Source organism: Suricata suricatta, chromosome 2 (genome assembly GCF_006229205.1).
Source record: "Suricata suricatta isolate VVHF042 chromosome 2, meerkat_22Aug2017_6uvM2_HiC, whole genome shotgun sequence".
Lineage (NCBI taxonomy): Eukaryota > Metazoa > Chordata > Mammalia > Carnivora > Herpestidae > Suricata > Suricata suricatta.
In genome coordinates this window covers 123,969,587-123,991,487 of record NC_043701.1, presented here as the reverse complement: position 1 = coordinate 123,991,487, position 21,901 = coordinate 123,969,587, and the positions used below count along the sequence as shown (strand labels likewise).

General features: G+C 40.6%; 1 protein-coding gene and 1 long non-coding RNA gene across 6 annotated transcripts in view; one reads left to right on the top strand and one right to left on the bottom strand.

The window, feature by feature from the left end:
* The window catches only part of LOC115285441, a 32,168-nt gene extending 29,847 nt beyond the window's left edge, over positions 1–2,321 (bottom strand). Inside the window, exon 1 of the long non-coding RNA XR_003905529.1 lies at positions 2,090–2,321. This is a non-coding gene — a long non-coding RNA (uncharacterized LOC115285441). The remainder of the gene's footprint in view (positions 1–2,089) is intronic.
* RHOBTB1 (Rho related BTB domain containing 1) overlaps positions 1–21,901 on the top strand; it is a 122,506-nt gene that overhangs the window by 53,633 nt on the left and 46,972 nt on the right. For 2 of the 5 annotated variants that reach the window (XM_029931728.1, XM_029931730.1), the window contains exons 3-5: positions 4,895–4,945; positions 8,321–8,428; positions 10,859–10,986. The gene's annotated coding sequence lies outside the window, so the exon portion shown is untranslated. Of the gene's footprint in view, positions 1–2,574; positions 2,750–4,894; positions 4,946–8,320; positions 8,429–10,858; positions 10,987–21,901 lie in introns of those variants that run through there. The other 3 variants (XM_029931731.1, XM_029931732.1, XM_029931729.1) reach the window with 3 other exon arrangements.

The following is a 21,901-nucleotide window of genomic DNA, read 5'->3' as shown; positions in this document are numbered from 1 at the left end:
AAGTGTTTAAATAAACAGTGTTGGTTTAATTAAGCTTAAGTACCAATTTTGAACATTTATTAAAAGCTACTAGTATTGAGTTTATTAATATGCAACAATTTTAGTATTCAAATGTGAATTATTTTGTGGTAATACCAAGAACAAAGATACCTTCATGGCAGTGACTCAAGGGATTCTTTGAATTGTTCCTTTTCTCTCCTGTTGGCATAATATACTCTGTACTTTTTGCTCATTTTCTCCCACTTTTCCAGAATCAGGGGTTTTATGTGTAAAATTTGGGAGCTACAAAGCACCAATGTGGCAATCTTCCTCAGGTCACTGCTCTTGTTTGAAAGGGACTTCCTACAACGGTGACTTTTCCTCTGCCTTATCTGATTTACCTTTTACACCAATTTACTTCCCTAAAAATTCTTCCTGTTAGTTTCTCTGAAATTTAGGCATCAAACTGGGTAGTTACATGATGACTGTTTGCTATTTAGCCCTTACTGTAAGAAGCATATTCTGGAAGACCTACGTGAGCCTCCGTGTCCCCTGGGGGGAGGGGGGTGGCAAATGGTAGCCTGCCAGCTGGGTATCAGTATCTTTGTATAGGTATCTTACTGGTCCTAGCACCTGCTTGCTGCTTAAACATCTGCTTAATTTTTTTTTAACTTATAATTGAGGAAATTAAAGAAAGCAAGGAAAGGCAGGATGTCAAAAAGCAGGTCAATGATAAAAGAAAGTCTTGGCCAGGCTAACACAGCTTCAAATGTAGCTGTCAAAATCTAAAAAAAAAAAGAAAAGAAAAACCCAAAACCTACTTCTGCATGCCTCAGTTTCTCATATATAAAATCGTTACGATGATAATAGCACCTACTTCATCATTTGTATTAATTGAGAAAATTACTTTAAACCTCCTAGACTATTCCCTACCACATATAAGTGCTGCAATACATGCTGATTCCCGTTTCTTTTGAATTTCTACCTGTTTCTTAGTCCCCAGGGCAGTTTGAAGAGAAATAGTTTGCAATAAAAAGGACTGATTGCTAGGAATGAACAGGGTTAATTAACTTTTCCCAGGAAATGTGTTCCTGAACAGAATATGTATTGATTAAACATTTCAAAATGGGGTCATTTTTAAATAGACTAAGGGAGGTTTGTTTTGTGCCAAGTAAATGGTCACCTCCTCGTGTCGCTGGCTGGAAGCTCTTAGAGTAGATCCCCATACTTGATTTTCACTACCCTCTCTCTCCTCTGGATATCAAAGATTATGGGCCAATACATCCATTTCCAAAGGCAGTCCAATAGGGATACCTTAAACAAAGAAGTTGCTCTTAAAAGGCTCCCTTTTCCCTAGCCCTTCAACACCTCAGGAACACAGTACCAGAGAACTCCTTGGGGACTAAGGACACATTGTTGCCATCTTAGGCAACAGCCGCCTAGACACAGGTTTATTAAATGAATAAATTCCTTAAGGCTGAACACATCAATACTTTTATCCCCCAGTTCTTTATAGGCCGGGAGTAACGAGGTTTAAGGCGCTCTAATTTTAGCAGGCTGACTGAAAGCTGCTTGAGGGCCAGGACAAGGCTGGTGGTGTTCCTTGTCACTCTCTTAGAGGTTGACAGGGTACCCAACACACGGTGAGCCCTCAGTAGGTTTTTGTTATGTGAATGCATGAAAACCACCCCTGGTCCTGTGCTCAGAGGTCACAGTCAGCCTAGAAGAGGGTGGAAAGTTCATGAGGAGGATTGCACTGTCCTGGCCTTCCAAGAATACTGACAACCCATGAGCGCCTGAAGCCAATTCCACTTCCTCACTCAGCCATTTGTAGGAGGTCGTGAATCCCCTCCTTTCTCGGCCCTGAGGACAGCCTGGTCGTGCTTACGCCCCTTGCGGGGACCCCAAGTCACAGAGGAAGGTAACCCAGGGGGGGAGCCCGACAGCACGTGCAGCCTCCCAGGAGCGGAGGTTGGGCTAACGCAGTCCTTAGTCAGCAGCTGGGCTCGCTTTTGAAACAAAAGCCAATGTCCTCCCTCGGAGTCCGCGGCCGGTCAGCTCCTAGGGAGAAGAAAGCCATGCTGCCCAGCCGGTTAGTGGCCCAACTTACTTTTCCAGAGCCTGGGACAAAGGGCCAGCAGTTGTAGGGGTGTGGGTGGGGCGCTGGGGAATAGGGACGGGGGCACGGATCACCCTGACCCGCCCCTCCCGGCCGCCTGGGAGGTGGGTCGGGGTCTCCCGTGCTCTCGCCCGTTTGTCCCGGGCAGCCCGCCTCCCAGCCCGGGCCCCCCGGGTCTGCGTAAAGCCGAGGCACCTTTGCCACCGGCGCCCCAGCGCGCAGACACACCAGGCCCTGGTTTCATGAATGAAATCCAATCGTGTGGATATAAATAGCCGCGAAGGCTGCTAACGTCACAGTGCGAGCGGCGGCCGGCACGGCGGCGGAGCTTGGGGCCGTCCGCTCGGTTCCGCCAGGCTGGCCCGCCCGGGAGCGCGGTGGGGGCACGAGGAGCAGGGCGGGCTGGGGGGGGCAAAGGGCGAGCCCCTCTCCCCCGCACGGGGAAGAGCGGCCGCGGCGCCGGGCCAGCCGGAACCGGGAGGCAGTGCCATGCTGCCTTTGTGCAAAGTTGGGCGGCGGGCTGCTCGCGGCGCTCAGGGGTCCCGCACACCCGCGACCGCGCGCAGTCGTGGCTGCTGCTGAGTGGCGGGGAGCCCCAGCTCCCCCCAGCCCTTGAAGGCGGAGAGAGCTCGCGTCTCGCTCGGCTTCTGGGTAGGTTCTGTGTCGTGAGTGCGCTATGGTATGAAACTTACTCTTGGAGCAGCCGCCACGGGGCCCCCCACCGCCCGGGCCCCAGCGGGGGGGCCTGTGGGGGCCCGGGGGGGCGCCACGCGGCCCGCAGCGTCCCGAGAGAGAGAGAGAGTTGTGGGACCGAGCTGCTGTGGGAGCCGCCCTCGCCTCTCTGCGGGGCCGGGAACCCTCAAGGCGGAGGCAAGCAGAAGAGATTTCTAGGAGCGCCTGCACAGCCGCACCCCTTCTTGGAGCCGAGAAAATGTACAACAGGCACCCTTAGCAGGCTGGCGGCGCCAGGGAGGGGGTGGTGCCGCGTCGACTAGAGGGCTCTTCTCCTTCGAAGAACAGTGGTGGGGAGCCGGAGGACCTGAAAAGGTGGATCGCTAGTCCCTTTAGCGCTTGCACCCCCTTGAGAGTTGACGGGTCAGCCCACAGTTTGGCGCTCCCCACCCCCAACTCGGTGTCTATGGAGTCTGTTGTGAGTTGCTGTGACAACAGGAGGAGCTGCCATGAGGGGCTTGCAAAACACCTTACCTTGTTTATGTGTGCTCAGCTTTCGGGGAGAACAATGGGGTGAAGGGTGGAGAGGGGGAGATGCTCAGACAAGGCATCCAATACCCTCTCCAAAAAAGAAAAAAGAAAGAGCTAAAAGCTAGAGCTAGAGCAAGAGAGCAAAGAAAGAAAGAAAGGAAGAAAGGGAAATAATTAGAAGTGGAAGGAAGGCACAACTGTGTAAAAATATATCATTAGATCCTACTTTCAGCTGCGCCTTTTCTATCCTTACAGTATCAAACATCTCAACTGAGAAGCAATGTCAATATTTAGACTTGGACAAGCCAGAAAGTTAGAAGGGAGCGCCAAGCACAGGGTTTTGACTTGGCTTTGCACCTCAGCACACAAGCTGTGCCTTTTGAGCTGACTGTACACATTTGCTGGGGGGTTGGAAATGCATGAAGGTTGATATATATACAAAGGCACCCAGACCTAGGAAGATCCAGGAAGTTAAGACCAGAAGCGTTGCCTTGACTTTGAACTGCCCCCAACCTGTCCTGTTCATGCAGTTCTGCTGCACTCCAACCAGATGCTCAACTTGAGGTTTCTCTAATTTGGGTCTCCCTTGTCGTCAACCACGGCTGTGCTGCATACTCTACACTGTCCTGTGTATCCTCCTATACTGAGGAAAATATTGTTATCAGTAGTGTTCATCTTTGTGTAAAGTCCTCTCACTATAGCAGATATAAATAGCCAATAGGCTGTGTTTGTGTGACCTCCCGCAAGCTCCAGCTTTTCTAAACATATATTGATAAGTTTGTTTGCAAACACTCTTTAGAAATTTGGAATTATATTTCCTTTCCAATAACTTTGTGGATGCATAAGAGTCACTGGTTGCTAGAAAATAAACACGAGTTATTTTCGGTATAAATAATGTCTGCCTACTGCTCTGCAGGTGGAGTAGACAGTAAATTATTATATTAGGTTGCCTCTGAAATTCCTGGATCATAGTGTGGATGACTTTGAAATGTTTACTGGGAAGCATTAAATCATAGTCAGTATTCCTCTAACCTTGTCCATTGATTGTTATTTTCCCAAATTTTGAAGGTAGTGAAACTTTAAGTATGTAGTGCTATGTGTGATCACAGAGGTGAAAATAGAAACACAAATGATTTGATGTCAGTCGCCCAATTACAGAAGTTACAAACTATACAAATTTAATTTAAGAGGAAAAAACTAGAATCATGTGGTCTTTTACTTATGATAATATTGCCTAAAAATGTTATCTGGGAGGAGTAGCGTGTCCACGTGTGTGACTTCTGTGTGGTAAAATGCCTGTACGGTTTTCCTTGTTCCCATCCGTGGATTTGGGCCAAGTGCTTTTTCTGTACCATTCCCAAATGCTCAGAAATATATCTTCACAAATGTTACAAAATGTTAACCTAGCTATTTCAGGATGTATTTGACCCAAGGAAATGCCACTTTAACACTGGCACTTAGCAAAAGTAAAGCAGAAAAAGTAAAGCCCTTTCAGGGGGGGTAACGGAAAATTGTGTGTTGAAAATGTTAGTGGTTGCCCATGCGCTCCTGGCCAGCAGTAAGTCTTATAAAGTGTTTCTCTCTTCTCTGTAGGTAAGCCGAGCTCTGAGCAGGGTGTTCTGTTCTTCACTTCCAGCAAGCCAGGTCAGTGTCTTTGTGCAAACCCGTGGCCATTGCTTGATGAGATCCTGTGTCTAATTCTGATCATGTATTTCAGAATAGGTTTCTTAATCATTTGTCTTAAAGCAATTTGACTTTAACATTTTTTCCTGGACTAATTATGAACATCACAAGTTCAAAGATAAATAAAATTATTCTATTTATTCTGTGAGTAAAATGGCACTAAATTGGTCCTTGAATCGGTTTGTACTTTGACTTTTTTATGTTGGGGATCAGAGTGATGCCAGAATCATTGCAGATACTGGGAATCTGGGTGCCTGATAATTAAAGTTTTACTTCTACCCTGATCTTAACTCTCTAGAGCTGGAAGAAACTTGATATAATAATAGCTTATATTTTTTAATATGAACCAAAGTTCAGTTAATGTGCTGCATTCTTTATATTTATGTTCTCATTCTGCACCTAAAACCAAAAACAAACACAAAACCCCGTGGGGTGAAACCACCCTCTTGATCCCCATAAGACAGATGAAGAATTGGAAGTTCAGAGAGGCTAGATAATATATCCAATTCCTACTTTTAGAAAGAAATAGGATTTTTTTAATCAATTCTGTCTTACTCTAAAACCTAAACTTTCTAGTTGAAAAATCCTTCTCCAATAGGGAAATTGGGGCCAAGAAAGGTTAAGTGACTTGCCTAAGATAACGTGGTGATTACAGTTCATGTAACAACATGAAATGGCCCAACTGGCAAAAGAATAACTACCATTCCCTTAAATAAAATAGTGAAATAATAAGTATTCATGTGTACTTTCTGGCACGGCACTAAGATTTAAAGAAACTTTTTTATCAGGAGATCTCTAGTCTTTAAGAATCTTACAAACAAATTTAAAAGACAAGCTATTAAACATTCATGTATGAAAAGTTAGGGAATAAATCAAGATCATATATGCCAAAAGGCTAAATTGGGGGGTCAATGGTACATTTATGACAAGTTCAGCATTTTCCATTCTGTGGTACTACTTTGCAATTCCACGTATGCATGGAAGAAAGTCCAAGCACATATTTTGCCTGGATAAATGAATGCAAGTTTAGGAAAAGACATAAGGTAGAATTTCAACCCAACAGGGAGAGATTATGCAGTCATCTAGAACTGCTAAATTACAGTATCTCAAACTCAAAGGTGTTATTGTTTCAAAAGCATTGTAATAAAATTGTGAGCTGTTTGAATCTGCACAGCATCTTTGAGAAAGCTTTACTATTTAGCATGATACTTTAAAGCACTCAATTATTCCTTTTGGAACCTCAATTTGTCTAAAATGGACCATGCAGATAGATATGGATGCATAATAGATAAATCCCAACCAAAGTCCTGAAAATGGCCAGTCAAGATTAAGCAGGACATTTTCAATTTTTACCAGGGTTGACAGACTTCTCTTCCTCTCTTGCAGAATAATTTGTAACAGTTGTTACAGTATAATATAATAATCCTTCTTAGGGAGTATTATACAAAAAAGTAATTAAAAAATGAAATGGAGAACAATTAATAAAGAAAATCTTCATATATCATCTTTTGTAAAATGTGCTAATATCCCCAACTCGCGCTAATAGCCCTAAAAGCTTAATTAGCTACGAGATACTTTGGAGCATTTAAGGGTTGTCATAAGCTGTCCTATATAACAGCTTGGTCTTGTAGAAGCTGTTGTATAGTGTATCATTACAGAACAGACCATAAGAGCACTGAGAAGGTCCCATTGCAGGTGAGGACCTCACCGTCAACTGACATTTGGTTAGCTGTAACACCGATATGTCATAAAAATATCAGGATAGCAACTATAAACCTATAATTATTTTAAAAGTAAAATTAAGGATGCCCGTCTGGCTTAATCAGTAGAGCATGTGAGTCTTGATCTTGAGGTCCTGAGTTCACACCCCATGCTGGGTGTAGAGTTCACTTTAAAAAATCTAAAAACAAATAAGTAAAAAAGTAAAATTATACTCTGAATCATATGTTATCACCAAAAGAGACCTTATAATTATCATGTTATCCCTAATAATATTTTAATTGCTTTATTGGATTTCAGAAGACTTTAGTTAATATATCTGACCTATCTCAAAACATGGATGGAAACCCTTGAAATTTTATTATGTTTTTCACTCGGGAAATTTACCTGTAGAAAACAGGAATTTTAAAAAATCTTTTCTATTGGTCTTCCTTTTGGAAAACAGGCTGTTCAGTCTCATTATTTGAAGGCCTCGCTTTGGCTTTATACGGTTCAAAGAGTACATGTGATCTGAATTTGTTTTGTTGTTGTTGTTCATCTTCTTTACTCTACTCAGGCTTCCCACCAACCTCACAATACCAAAACAAAACTTGGAGAAAGAAGGAAACATAAAGTCACAAAAGAGTGGCTTATGTTGTGTAGACAGGGGCAGGAGGTGGAATAGTGTGGGAGGGCCGAAGTGGGAGAAAGCTTTGGTGTGGAGGCCAAGAGGCAGTCAGTCAAATGGATGGGATGTGTATGGACTGGTTATTTATATGTCAGTATCAGAATTTTCTTTTCCTAGTTTATAAACAAAGTCACCACCTCCTCTTCCTGGAATTCTATATTCCTTATGCGCACAGGGCATAAATTGGGAAATGGGCAAATAAAGAACCCTTTATGGGGTCATACCCAGATGACCTGTGGGTATGACAGCCACTCTTTCCAGATGTCTAAGGACACATCTCTCTTCAAACACTCTCTCCAGCTGTCTCATCAAGTATGTTAGCATGTCTCTGGTAAGGTTTTATCCACTAAGTGGTGAACTAGGAAGTTTTACAAAGAAAGGAATGCCAGTAGGTCCAGAAGAAGCAATTGCGTGTCTCCACTATGCACCTGTGTTAATTTAGTGCGTAGATACATGTTAATGCCAAGTTCCCAGTGCTAATGAGGTTACTGTCTCAGGCTCCATCCCTTTGTGAAGAAAGTTCCTTTGAATTGTTACTCAACCATAGTCCGAACTCCTCATGACCACTGGAACAACAATAACCAGCGATTATTATGCACCTACTAGATGCCAGACATTTTACTGCATTTAAACTAATATTCATTATCAATGCCAGTTTTATGGAAGCAAAAAATGGAACTCCAGATATGCTAAGTTCAAAGAGAAACAGGAAATAGAGCTTCGATTTGCACCCAGGTCTGCTTAAGAACTTGAACATATATTTGTTTTAGATGAATTCCTAAGGGGGAAAAATCACTTTAAACCATTTTATTCCAGGTTAGTTTTGCAGATGGTAGAGTACAGAAGTTAAATAATTATTGTTATGGGGTTTTTTTGTTTTGTTTGCTTTGTTTTTAATCTGACTTGAACTCCATAGCTAGCTTGTTCAGACAAATTTGTTAACCTTCCAGGTCATTTCTAACATGTTCTGATGAAAGTCAAAAGTTAAAACAGTTGAGTCGTGGAGGGTGGAATCATGGATCCAGAAAGGTCCTCAAAGATACTTAAGACAACCTCATGTAAGTGAAAAGACCTGCCACCTGGAGAAGTGATAGAACTTACCTCCTCTCATAGTTAATATCTAATGCAGGTGGATGTGAACCTGAGTTCCCAAGTCTGAGCCCAGGACTCAATTCTAGAACATAACACTGCCTGAGCTGTGACAAGTCTTCCAAAGCCTCCAGCATAGCCAAAATTACAACTATCAAGTATGAGATCCATCTGAAACAAAATATATCCCTAAATGGGAGATAAGAGAATCTTGGGGCACTAAGAGAAACCTGACTTCTCTTCATTGATGCTGGTGTAGAACAGTCTTCCTGCTTCCTTAAAGCATAGCAGCCCCACACTCCCATCCCCAGCACCCTGTCTTCAGGAATGATCAGTTTTGATCAAGTATGGAGCTTTTCAACTTTGTGGAGCTCTAGCTCTTTATAGACTATGTGATGGAGAAATACTTCTTTGGACCTCACTTTTCTCATCTATGAAATGTGGACAATACTACCTCTCTTAGTGGATTATGAGGATATTATGAAATGACACATGTAAACTGCATAGTAGTTGTTCAGTAAGGGATAGTTCTCTTCTAAGCATTTCTAGAGTATTTCGGGAGAAAATGTTATAACACGCTAGGGCAGTCGTATCATTTTTCCCCTAAATGAACTTGAGTTGTTTGAGTTCTGATCTTGCAGGGAGTTGTTAACTTTTTTCTTGGGTAAAAACATGCACCAGGGTCTCTTGGGGTCCCAGGGGCCCAGTCACAACTACATTTGTTTCCTTTTACTCTAGGGTTGCTGTGGTTTACTTGAATTATTTTATTGCTTCAGTGTCTGCCGCAAACTAATACCAAGCTCCTCTTGGAGATTTGTGGCTCCCATTTCATTCCAGAACTGCTTAAGTATCTAACATGTTTTCCACACAGACCTTTGCATCCCAGAGCAACTAAGATATTTTCACCCAAGTAACAAAGAAATCCTTCCAGAGAATATTACTGCCAGTAGAACATTTTTGCTTTCAATTTCAAAATACATGAGACTTTCCTACCATCATTTCAATTAACTGTAGCATTAAGTATTCTCTGTGCTCTGGCCCTGCCTTTTCCTTTCATCCTATGTTGCTGACTGATCTATGGATAGGAAAAACATAAGCACTACAATTTCCCCGTTTTACCCTCAGCACTTGATAACTACCCTGGACTAAATTACATCTCTGAGAAGTGTTTGCTCACACTCCTCTCCCCAGCTGCCGCACTCTGTCATGTGGCAGTCGCTTCCCTGCTTTGGATTTTTGGAACCGAGTCTTTGGCAACATGTCCTATTCATCACATACATGGAGGAAAACTGGTGTTGTGAGTGTTTTCTTCCTGTACTTGCCCCCCCTTTTTAAGTTAACAATCCAAGTGGCCCAGAATAGCCCAGTCTCCCTTTCAGTGTTTGACAAAGCTATATTGCAAGAAGCATGTCCTTTTCTGCAGGTTTATGGATAGCAATTATGTGTTTTTTCCTCTGCTATGAAGGGGCTAAACTAGTGCTAGACTGACCCTAACCTTATTACAAATCCCAAGTTGGTTATATAAATTTCAGTTCATACCAAGGAGTTTATTTTTAAAGCAGTGCTTCTCAAACTTGTGCATGCAAATCCCCTGGGCATCTTGATAAAATGCAGATTCTGATTCAGGAATTCTGGGGTGGGATTACGAATTTCTCACAAGCTCCCCATAATTGCCAAGGCTGCTGTTCTAAGCACCATATCTTCAGTAGTGAGGGTCTAAAGTATAGGTGTTACTATATCTTTTGCTGAAACTCATGCCTTACAGGCTGCTTATTTTGTTTGCTTGTTTCTTAAATCAATAATAGACACTCATGGAATCTTAAACATGGAAGGGATGTACACAGCAGTGTGCTAGTAAATCAACAATCCCTCTGGGAAAAAAAGAATGCATTTATGTGCATACATAAGTTGATTATAAATTTTACTGACATAAAGAATGTAATGTGGCACACAATTTACAAATAATAAAAAATATATATATATATACAACACTCTTTACTGTAAATTCCATGAAGCCAGTTGGGTTTTATAGAATGCTCACTGGCTTTGGCCGAACCCTTTTATCCATAACCTACCTGTGGTACAATTGATGAAAGGATGTAATTCCCGTATAAATGTTGGCTGATATTTTCCATTATGTTAATAAGCAGGATAAAAGTGCAACAATGAAGGCATGTCAGAACTGTACTGATTTATCAAAGATACGAATAACTTCTTTGCTGAACCGGATAATTTTTAAATATTTTAATGATATTTCCATAACTGTACTATTCACATGGAACACACTTCTAAATTTAATCTTCATTATTAACATTTTTTAATCATTCTCTTAAGTCAAGTAACAAAACAACAAAGCAAGGCATAACTTGGTAGTGGTTGCCAATTTCTGTGGTATACAGACTCCCACCTTGGTCAGTTTCAAGATACCACTGCCGCTGAGTGTGGAGTTGGGAAGAGATGGTCCAATAAACACGGCGATGAGGGGTTTCCACTATCCAGACCAAATCGGCATCAATAACCTCAAAATGTAGGTAACTATAAAAGGTAACGAAATAATTAGATAAAGATGAGCTTTGAGCATTTAGTACCTCTGTTTTTAGTATTTCTTTGATTGAAACTTGATATAATTTTTAATACTGACCCTATTTTATTTATTTATTTTTTAACTGACGTTTAGTGACACACAGCATTACAGTAATTTCAGGTGTACAACATCACGGTTTGCCAACCCTGTACATTAGGCTTTAGCAGGTTTGCAGAAGTCCTGGCATTTAGCAACCGGCTCTCATGGGCTAGTAGGCGCTGGCTCCAACACACCACTAGACAGAGGTCGTCTGATTCAGTGAGTCTCAACCTTTGCTTCGTATTGGACCACCCCAGGAGAGCCATAATCTACAGTCAGTCGATTTCAGTCAAGGCCAAAGAATCAGAATTTAAAACGTTTCTATTGATGTGTATCTTATTTAAAGGAAAATACATAAATCATAAGTACATAATTTAAGGGATTTTTCACAAACTGAACATACCCACATAACCAGCACCTACGTACAGAAACAGAAAATCACCAGCACCCAGAAGTTCTTTTTACATCCCTACCCAGTCACTTCCCAAACAAGGAAACCACTATCTTGACTTCTAATACCATGGACTCATTTTTTCCTGCTTTTGAGCATTTACATAAACAAAATCTCTTTAGTGTTTGGCTTTATCCCCTCAATATTATGTCTGTGAGATTTATTCATAATTTATGTAGCAAGAGTTCATCTATTGTGTAGTATCCCATTATATGACTAGAGCTCAATTTATTCTTTATTTTTCCATTCTCCTGCTGGTGGGTTGTTTCCAAATGTTGGCTATTATGAATAGTGCTGTCAAGAATAATCTTGAGGTGCATGGCTGACTCAGTTGGAAGAGCATGTGACTCTTGATGTTGGGATTGTGGGTTCAAGCCTCATGTTGGGTGTAGAGATTACTAAAAATACATAAATAAATAAACAAACAAATAAATAACTTTTAAAAAAGAGTATTATTTTACAGGCAGCAGTACTTAAAACGAAATAAATTCCCCACAGTAATTCTGATCAGCTGATCTCTTGACTGCATTCTCTACAACTCCTCCTCCTTTCTTTTTTCGCATATAATATGAATATTTCTCAATCAATATGAATATTGATTCTTTTCTGTGAATGTAATTTTAGTACCATAAGCCAGGAAGCTGTATGTTTCCATTCATTACAGTATGTTCTCCTGGCTCTTTTCAATTTACTTACACTAACCTCCCCTTTCATTAAAGACACTGGCTTTTTTTTTTTTTTTTTTAGTTTATTGTCAAATTGGTTTCCATATAACACCCAGTGCTCTTCCCCCTCCTCCATTACCACCACCTCGTTCCCTCCCCTCCCCCTCCCCCTTCAACCCTCAGTTCGTTTTCAGTATTCAGCAGTCTCTCAGGTATTGCGTCCGTCTCTCCTCTCTCTCCCCAGCTCTCTTTCCCTCTTCCCCTCTCCCTGGTCCCCCATTGGGTTTCTACTGTTCTCCTGTTAGACCTATGAGTGCAAACATATGGTATCTGTCCTTCTCTCTCTGACTTATTTCGCTTAGTAGGACACCCTCAAGGTTCATCCAGTTTGCTACAAATGGCCAAATTTCATTCTTTCTCATTGCCATGTAGTACTCCATTGTGTATACATACCACATCTTCTTGATCCACTCATCAGGTGATGGACATTTAGGCTCTTTCCATGATTTGGCTATTGTTGACATTGCTGCTATGAACATTGGGGTCCATGTGCTCCTATGCATCAGCACTTCTTTATCCCTTGGGTAAATCCCTAGCAGTGTTATTGCTGGGTCATAGGGAAGTTCTATTAATAGATTTTTGAGGAGCCTCCACACTGTTTTCCAGAGCCGCTGCACCAGTTTACATTCCCACCAACAGTGTAGGAGGGTGCCCGTCTCTCCACACCCTCGCCAGCATCTGTAGTCTCTTGATTTGTTCATTTTAGCCACTCTGACTGGTGTGAGGTGGTATCTCAGTAAGACCTTGGCTCTTGGGGCGCCTGGGTCGCTCAGTTCGTTAAGCGTCCGACTTCAGCTCAGGTCATGATCTCACATTTCGTGGGTTCAAGCCCTGCATCCAGCCCTGTGCTGACAGCTAGCCTGAAGCCTGTCTTTGGATTCTGTGTCTCCCTCTCTCTCTCTGACCCTCCCCTGCTCACACTCTCTCTATCTCTCAAAAATTTTTTTAATTTTAAAAATTAAAAAAAAAAGACACTGGCTCTTGTGCACTCTAAATGGGGATGAGATTGGGCCTCACATCAATAGCATGGAGGAATAATAGATACAGTGGAGATGCAGCCATGGCTAAATTTGGCAGCTGATCATTAAGGCTCCTGGAAAGAGGCTTCAAAGAAGGGGAATTGTTTCCCTTTGTATTTATCAAACAAAAATCAGCAGTGAACCCTTAGAATATTTCAGATCCTAATACTTTTAAAAATCCACTTACTTGAAGTAGACCAAGAACTTTTTCTGAAAGAGAACTGAAATCAAAGTCTGATCACTTGATCTGGAAAGATAAGAGAATGAGGATTTCCCTTTGGCTTGTTCCTATACCTGGTGTTCACCAGGTGTATCCTTGCCGCATTGGTCTAGGCCAAGTGGCTGTGTGGTTTTTGTGTGTGTTTGGGCCTATTGAGATGTTAGTTCCTTTAATTTAAGTCAAGGGAGCCGAATGGCCAGGAGCTCCGAGATAACACTGGTGATGAGCAGGATGGCTCTCAGAATTTAAAGAAAGGTTCCTGGAGCAGCAGGGACTGAAAGGCACTTCACATAAAGCTTTTAAGGTATGCAGAGTGAAGGTAAAGAGTAGACATTCATTCCATCTAATGAAGGAAGAATGCATTCTCACCTGCATAAATATTCTAGTGCCTGGTTTTCCTACCTCCCCATTCTCACTTTTTTATAAAATTTCTTTGTTATAAAATAACACAAGTTTATTATAGAAAAGATGGAATATATAGATGAGAAAAAAAATTTAAATCAATTATAATCCTAGTTGGCATTAATATCTTAATGTGTCTGCAAAATGTTTCTATGTGGATTTAGGTATTTAATTTTAAGAAATGAGTTATTCTGTAAATTTTTTTGCAGTCTTCTTTTCATGTAAATATGTTTATCATAAACATAAATAATAATGTACTCCTATAACACATTTTTCATGGCTATATACTTTCCTACTATTTGGACATTTATTGTTATGAGTTTTTTTTAACCAACCCCTTGTCATTGGATTTCAAAAATTGTTTCCAATATTTTGTTTCCACAAAGAGTGATATGATAACATTCCTTTAATGGAATCTTTTTATATACCCTAATTATTTATCCAGGAATAAAGTCATAATTAGATGAAAAATATGGACATTTTGCTGGTACCAGTTGAACTCCAAAATAATGGTATTACTTTCCACCTCCAGAAACAGTGCCTCATTCTCCTTTCCAAAAAAATGTACAATCTTCAATGTAATAAGTCGTAGCCAGAGTTGGAGGGTATAGGACCATGTCCTGAAATTATTAGCTGGAATGATGTTAGCCAAAAACCTCTAATAAAATATGAGATTTTAAAGAATCTGCTTTTTGTCCACGACACTTTTGTATTTATGGTCTAATTTACTAAAAAGTCCTGGGAAAAATCCTGGGGGGAGAAAACAAAACAGTCTTCTTCATTTGTCTGAATCAGAGCATAAGCTAATCCTAACTGGCATATTATAGTCTCCTAAATGGTTAAATGCAATTGCTTTACTGTCATCGTATCTGAATGTTTCACAGCAAGTGGTCTCTCTGGTCCTGCAAAAGCTGACCCAGTGACATCTTCAGAGAACGCTTTCAATGAACAGAGACTTTCTTCATTCGGACGGATTTTTAAGCGTATCTGGACTACAGACTTGATACTAGTTTCTCAAATGAGTACTTACAGCTTTGACATCCTCTGTAGACTGAACCAATGTGTTAATTATTAATTCTTGACCGATCTTCCTGATCTGGCCCTAAGCTAAGGTTCATACACAGGCCCTCCAAAATCCATGTGTAGTGTCTTTTGTTGCTTTAATTTTTTTAACTTAAAAAAGTATTTAAGTATAACATCTATAGAGAAATGTGTACAGATCACAAGTATACAGTTTGATGAATTTTTGAAAACTGAACATACTTATGTCACCAGCACTAGATCAAGAACTCAATTATCACCAGCACCCCACTTTTGGACACCACCCCAGTGCACCCTCTGTGTATTTGAAATGCTCCAGATTTTAAGTCCTGGGCAAGTCATTCATTTACAGAATTTGATTTTTCACTGAACCCTTACTTTTTGTGAGCCAGCGGCAGTCAGCTTTGATCGAGCTATTGCCCTTGTAACTGAAAACATGTAGAATCTGTCTTTCCAAGTAAAAATTATAACATTAAATTCATGCGTTGTGTGTGCATCAATATTTACATCTTTGTGATTTGCAGGTACACAGATACATACACAGCGTGCACACAGATTTGGAACTCCTTTCTTCTTCATGAATGCAAGGCTGAATTATGCTATATTGATCCAAGCTTCAAATATCTTAACTACAATTGATTATCACAGAATATTTCATGTGATATGTTTCCAAACAATTTTTTTAAATTGCTCATTTCAATTACTCTAAGTATTCCCTCTGAACACTCAAAATTTAAAAACCAAGAATTTTTCACTTTCTGTTTGAAATATATGTGTGTCCTGGGTGTCCACAGCTGTCTCTCTCTGTGATTCAATTTCTTTGTCTGGTATTCAGCTAGATTATCATTTAGAATCCTATGGGGGTTTTTTAGTTGAAAGCCTGAGTGAGAAAAAAAAAGTGTAACAGCCTCATAAAGGTTTATAAGCATATTATTTTGGAAAACAATTTATACATCATCAAAAATCATTTATTATTATTGAAGTGTATATATCTCATATTAGAATTAACAATCAAGGGTTAGACTTATGAACTCATTAGCTTTTTAAAAAGCCAAAATATTTCTCCCATTGTAGAATACGCTTAAGAGTATTATTCATCCTTAAAAAGTAATGAAGCATGAATACATGCTACAACATGGATGAACTTGAAAGCCTTGTGCTCAATAGAAGAAGACAGACACAAAAGGCTGCTCATTGTATGATTTTGCTTATAAGAAATATACAGAATAGGCAAATTCTTAGAGACAGGAAGTAAATTATGGTTTCCAGAGCTGGGGGCAGCGAAGAACAGAATGACTGCTAATGGGCACAATGTTTCTTTTGAAGATGATGAAAATATTCTAGAATTAGATAGTGGGCATGGTTGTAGGGCTTTGTGAATATAATAAAAACCTTTGAATTGTATGCTTTAAAAGGATGAGTTTTATGACATGTGACTTTTATCTCAGTATTTTTTAAAAGGTAATATATTTTCATCATAGAAAATTTGGAAACTGAAGGAAAGGAGGAGAATGGCAGCTCTGTTAGCCAACAGCAGTCACTGTTGTCAGTTTAGTGTACTTCCTTCCAATTTTCCTTCTTGCAGAAAGAACAGCTTCCCTCTCAATGTTGGAGACACAATATTAAATTTTAAGTATTCATATATTAATATGCACCTATTTCTCCCCTCCCCCTGGAAAAGAAAAGGTGGGTCCAAAGAAGATCCATTAGATGGTGGAGGGGAATAATGATGGAGAAACAAATAAGAGAGGCAGATAGCCATAGCTGTCATGGAGAGGGGCTAGAGAGGCATCTGAGGGGGAACTATCTGGAGTCCCAAAAGGTAGAAAGAGCTGAGCAGTTAGACGAGAGGTGGAACTCTTCAGGGACACATCCCAAAGAAACTTTTTAGGAGTTTTGCTGCAAGATGCCCAATATATCATGTCAAACACACCCTCAGTCCTTAAATACCCATGTGTCCTGGCTTTCTAAAAGTCACATTCATGTTTCTTTAAATGTGTCACCGCGCTAAGATGGTACTTAAAATGCAAGAACAATGAGCCCCAATTTTGAGGTACATGTATTTATTTATCTGGTTTTCATCAACTGTTTTTTAGATTGGTCTGCTGCTCTTGCCCTCAGAGAGTGTAACATTAGCATTTCTCTGTATTAATGCAAACTCAACATAAACATGATTTAAATAATGACAGTCTTAGTAGATAAGTCTTCTTGGATAGTCTCTTGATGGCAGGCTTAGTGATCAAAATACCTTACAAGTATTATCTAATTTAATCTTTAAAACAACCCATTGGGGGAGGCAACTATCCCCAGTTTACAGATATGGAAATAGAAGTTTAGAGAGATTAAGTGATTGGCCCAAGATCAGATAAGCAAGTGCTTTAATGATTCCCTCCCTTGTCATAGATCTGGGTGGTTTTCCTTTTTTCTTATTTTTGATAAAGATGTGATAAATATATTTGGTTTTAAAATATTTTCTTTTTACAAAGTCATTTCCTTAGATGGATATATCAGAACATATTTTTTTAAATTTCCAAATGGTTGAGTTTTTTGTTGTTGCTGCTGTCAATAAAACCAGTCCTTCTAAATTTATTTATTTATTTGTGTGTGTGGCTAGGGAATTTGGTTTATACAACTTATGCTTTGTCGAGGGGGTGGGTTATCCTTCTGGTGGGTTAGTCAACTTCTGTAAATGTGCCAAGAATACCTGAAAAGATAGTGTACTCTCTTATCATGGAGTTTTTAAAATATGAGGTATCTATTCACTTCTCACTTTTTAAACGTTTATTTATTTTTGAGAGAGAGAAAGAGAGAGAGCACGTGCACGCATGCACACACACAAACGAAGAAGGGGCAAGAAGAGAGGAAGACAGAGAATCAGAAGCAGGCTCCATGCTGACAGCAGAGAGCCTGATGTAGGGCTCTAACTCACAAACTGTGAAACCTGACCTGAACCAAAGTCTGAAGTTTAACCAACTGAGCCCTCCAGGCACCCTCATTCATCACTTCTTTTTATGCTGTTCAAGCTCTCCCTGTGTTGTTTTTCACTTTTGCTTTCTTAATCTGATGTTGATTCTGATTCTTCATCTCATACGTGTTGATAACTTATATTAATTTCTCCTTATAGAATTTGTCTTCATTTTTAGAGTATGCTTTTTGGCCTGTAAAGGTTCATTATTACTGTTATATTTTTACTATGAATTGCCTTTTTTTTTACCGCTTAAATTATCTTTTACAGATAATTTTTTTATCTAATTTTGAAATCAAAGTCAAACTAACTATGTAGGTTAGTTTTATATTTTCAGTTGGTTTTGGTTTCCACAGTCCTTTTAAGTGGAAATAGCTGTTTTTTGTTTGTTTGTTTGCTTTAGTTTTTAATCTTGAATTATCTCTGAGTGTTTTGTCAAGTATCCTTGAGCAGTTTAATTCAAGGAAATCTGAGTTTTTGCTCCCTGAGTCTTTTAGACCTAAAAATAGCTTTATGGTTCCCTTTATATAAATAACAATTTGACCAGATTCAGAAACTTGTTATTATGTCCTATTCCATTCAAGGCTCTCTATGTGTTTTTCTACTGTCTTAGAATAGCTTATTGGTGAAGTGTGTGGTCATCCATATTATTATTCCCTTCTAGAAAGAAATGTCTTTGGCCATTAGTTTTAGAAGATGTTTTGCTAAAATATTTGTAGGATTATTATACATTTTTTTGCCACTAATATCTAAACCTTTTACTGAAAATAGATTTAGAATCTTCTTTACTTTTTTCATTCTTCTCCTTTTTGTATCAAGAAAGTTTTATTCTGTTAAATCAAACTTTGCTCCTTTAGTTCCTCAAGAAGCCATAGTATCCAGACGATTGCCTGTCAACGGTCAGCCTCTTTATTATTTTCTGTTACATCATTTGTAGGTGGCCTTTCTTCTATACATAGAGTTTCTCATGTCTGGCTTGTACCTCACAAATCCATTTTACTACATTTTCAAAGCTCTTTACTGTTGCCAGTATGGTTTTTTAATTTGGTTCTCTTGTATTTCACTTATACATGGTCATTACTTGTCTTATGCCTCCTTAAAGCTTCATGTGTTATTAGTTTGTATACCTGCATTATCTTCTTTTGAGTGATCAATTACATGGTTCAGATATTTAAAAATTTTTATCCTTCTGCTGTTTCTTGTTTTTTAAGTTTATTTATTTATTTTGAGAGAGAGAGAAAAAAAATGAGCGGGGAAGGGGAAAGAGAGAATCCCAAGCAGGCTCCACACTGTCAGCACAGAGCCTGATGCAGGGCTCTGTCTCACAAACTGCAGGATCATGACCTGAACTGAAATCAAGAACTGGACACAACCAACTGAGCTACCCAGGCACCCCTTCTTTTGCTGTTTCTTACAGCATATCTACTTCCCTTCATGTCAGGGTTTTTAATAGACCATATGTTAACTGGTCTCTGTTTACTACATCCACATAGAAAATGATTCTTCTGCCTAAGGATTGAAGTATATTCCAAATTCTTAGTTAATCTAGGCTCTGTTGGAAATCAAGGTAGGGCTCCATTGTGACTCAGGAACCCACTCAGTTCCAAAGTGGACAAGCAAAGCTATTCAGACATCTGTGAGGGGTAAGAAGACCACTGATGAGGGGGCACCTGGGTGGCTCAGTCAGTTGAGCATCGGAATTCAGCCCAGGTCTGATCTTGTGGTTCATGAGTTCAAGCCCCACATCAGGCTCAGTGCTGACTGCTCAGAGCCTGGAGCCTGCTTCAGATTCTGTGTCTCCCTCTCATTCTCTACCCCTACCCCACTCATGTTCTGTCTCACTGTTTCTCTCTCAAAAATAGATAGACATTAAAAATTGTTATTAAAAATTTTTTTGAAGAACACTAGTGAGGAATGGCACCACTGAAAATAAGTCAGTCCTAGAGGTTGCACCCCTCCCCCCACCCTTCTCACATTAACAAGATCAATCACTTTGGTGGCAGTGTCAAAACCTAAACAGCCTGGTGGAGCAGGATGGGGGAAGAAAAACAAAATAAAATTCATCTTTTTCATGATTGTTGCTGTCTACCTGGTCCATCCTCAGCAAGCAGCCCTCACTGGGACTACTCCTCCCCAGGACAGGATGCCAGTCTTCTCGTGACTTTCCAGTGGTTCCACAGCTTGCTTCTGCCACCTCGGTCCCAAGGCAGAACAGTTCTCATTACCCCAGACCGTGGGCATCTACGGCAAAGACATCCTGCAGACCTCTCAGCCCAGCTCTCTTCCCTGTGGAGATGGGCAGTCTGCTGGTCTTAGGTGGCTTTCTCACTTGGCTTCATGGAAGTGAATTTGGCAGAAATCCTTCCAATATCTGGAGTATGATTACTCCTTTTTCTTATTCTGGTACTATTGTGGTGTCTGCTCTCTGTGTGGAATAAAGCTAATTTCGGTGAGACTGTGTAGTGGGGAATCCAAGGCATGTATTCTTCCAATGCTGTCTTGCCTTCAAATCCAACTGATTGCCTCTTGTGATATCGTTTAGGCACAGATTGAATTTGCTCATTCAAGATTCACTTTCCATTATAAATCGCTCTCCATAGGTACATGTGCCTCCTCCATTCTCCCCTTCTTTCCCAGCCAATTAGTAACTTACTAAAAACATTAGAAATCCCTTGAATGGGGATGTTAAAGTCCAAAAGTTGATGGGAGTTTTATGAGACACTTATATGTGAATATTATTAAGATTCATAAATTGGCTCTAGCCACTATAATGTGATAAATGATCACATTCCTTTTTTTTTTCTAAATCAAATTCAGCCCTAAGCTCCAGCATGCCTTTATTGGGGCTCCCTCCTGCCCCGTGTCTTATTTGGGGGGGCCCAGTTCTTGGTCCCTGGTGGTTCCCATGGTTTACTGATGCTCTTCCTGATGGAGAGCCATGGCTGGTGTGATGCCATCTGTCAAATACCACTCTCATGATGGGCCACACAGATGTCCCTCACGGTGTTCCTCTCACTGACTGCAGGCTTAGCCACATGCTGCCGCTCTCAAGTCCATGGGCTGAGTGATCAGTCACCAGAGATAGCCGAGTGCAAGTCTGCAGGCAGATCCAGGTGGAGGGCTTCCTGAGGAAGGCGAATGGCTGAACTTTTATATCCCATTGAACAAATATTTATCGAAAGCCACATATGGCCAAAGCATTGGAAAGACTTGAGGATTTAAAGGTGAATAACAGTCTCTGCTGTCTAAAACATATAATCTTGGTGAGACGGAAGCAACTACATACATTATAATCGTAATTGCCAATATGACAAATGAGAACTTGTCGAGTACCCTAGGAGGTGGTATAAAGGAGAGTGTTTGAAGTGCACCTTCTTCTAAAATGTAACTTGTGTCTGTCTACTTTGCTCTCTCTACCAGTTCCTGGCCCAGGCCTCCGTCCTCCTCCCCGGAGAACGGAGCATCCTAACTGGTCCTTCTGCTCCCCACAGTATGTTCTCCACACAGCAGTCTCAGTAATACTTTTTTATTTTAATCATTTTTAAGTGGATTTTTTTTTTGGAGAGAGAGAGAGAGAGCATGCATCTGCACAAGTGGGAGAGGGACAGAGAGAGGGGGAGAATCCCAAGCAGGTTCCACGCTGTCAACATGGAGCCCAAAGAGGGGCTCATACTCACAAACCATGAGATCATAACCTGGACCTTAACTGAGCCACCCAGGTGCCCTATAAGTGATGTTTTTAAAAAACAATCAGAGCCTGTTATTCCTCTGCCTGCAACATGTCAGTGTCTTCCCACTGTATTTAGAATAAAATTCAGGTTCCCTGTTATAGCCTAACAAGCTGTGTGTGATGTGGCCCCTGCCTCCTTTCCGACCTTCCTCTCACTGTTCCCCTGCCCCCAGCTCTAGCGGGCCTGCTTCCTCTCCCTCCTCATGACTGGGCCCTGCTCATTCTTCAGGTAGCCAGAACATGGACCCTCCTCACAGAGACCTCCC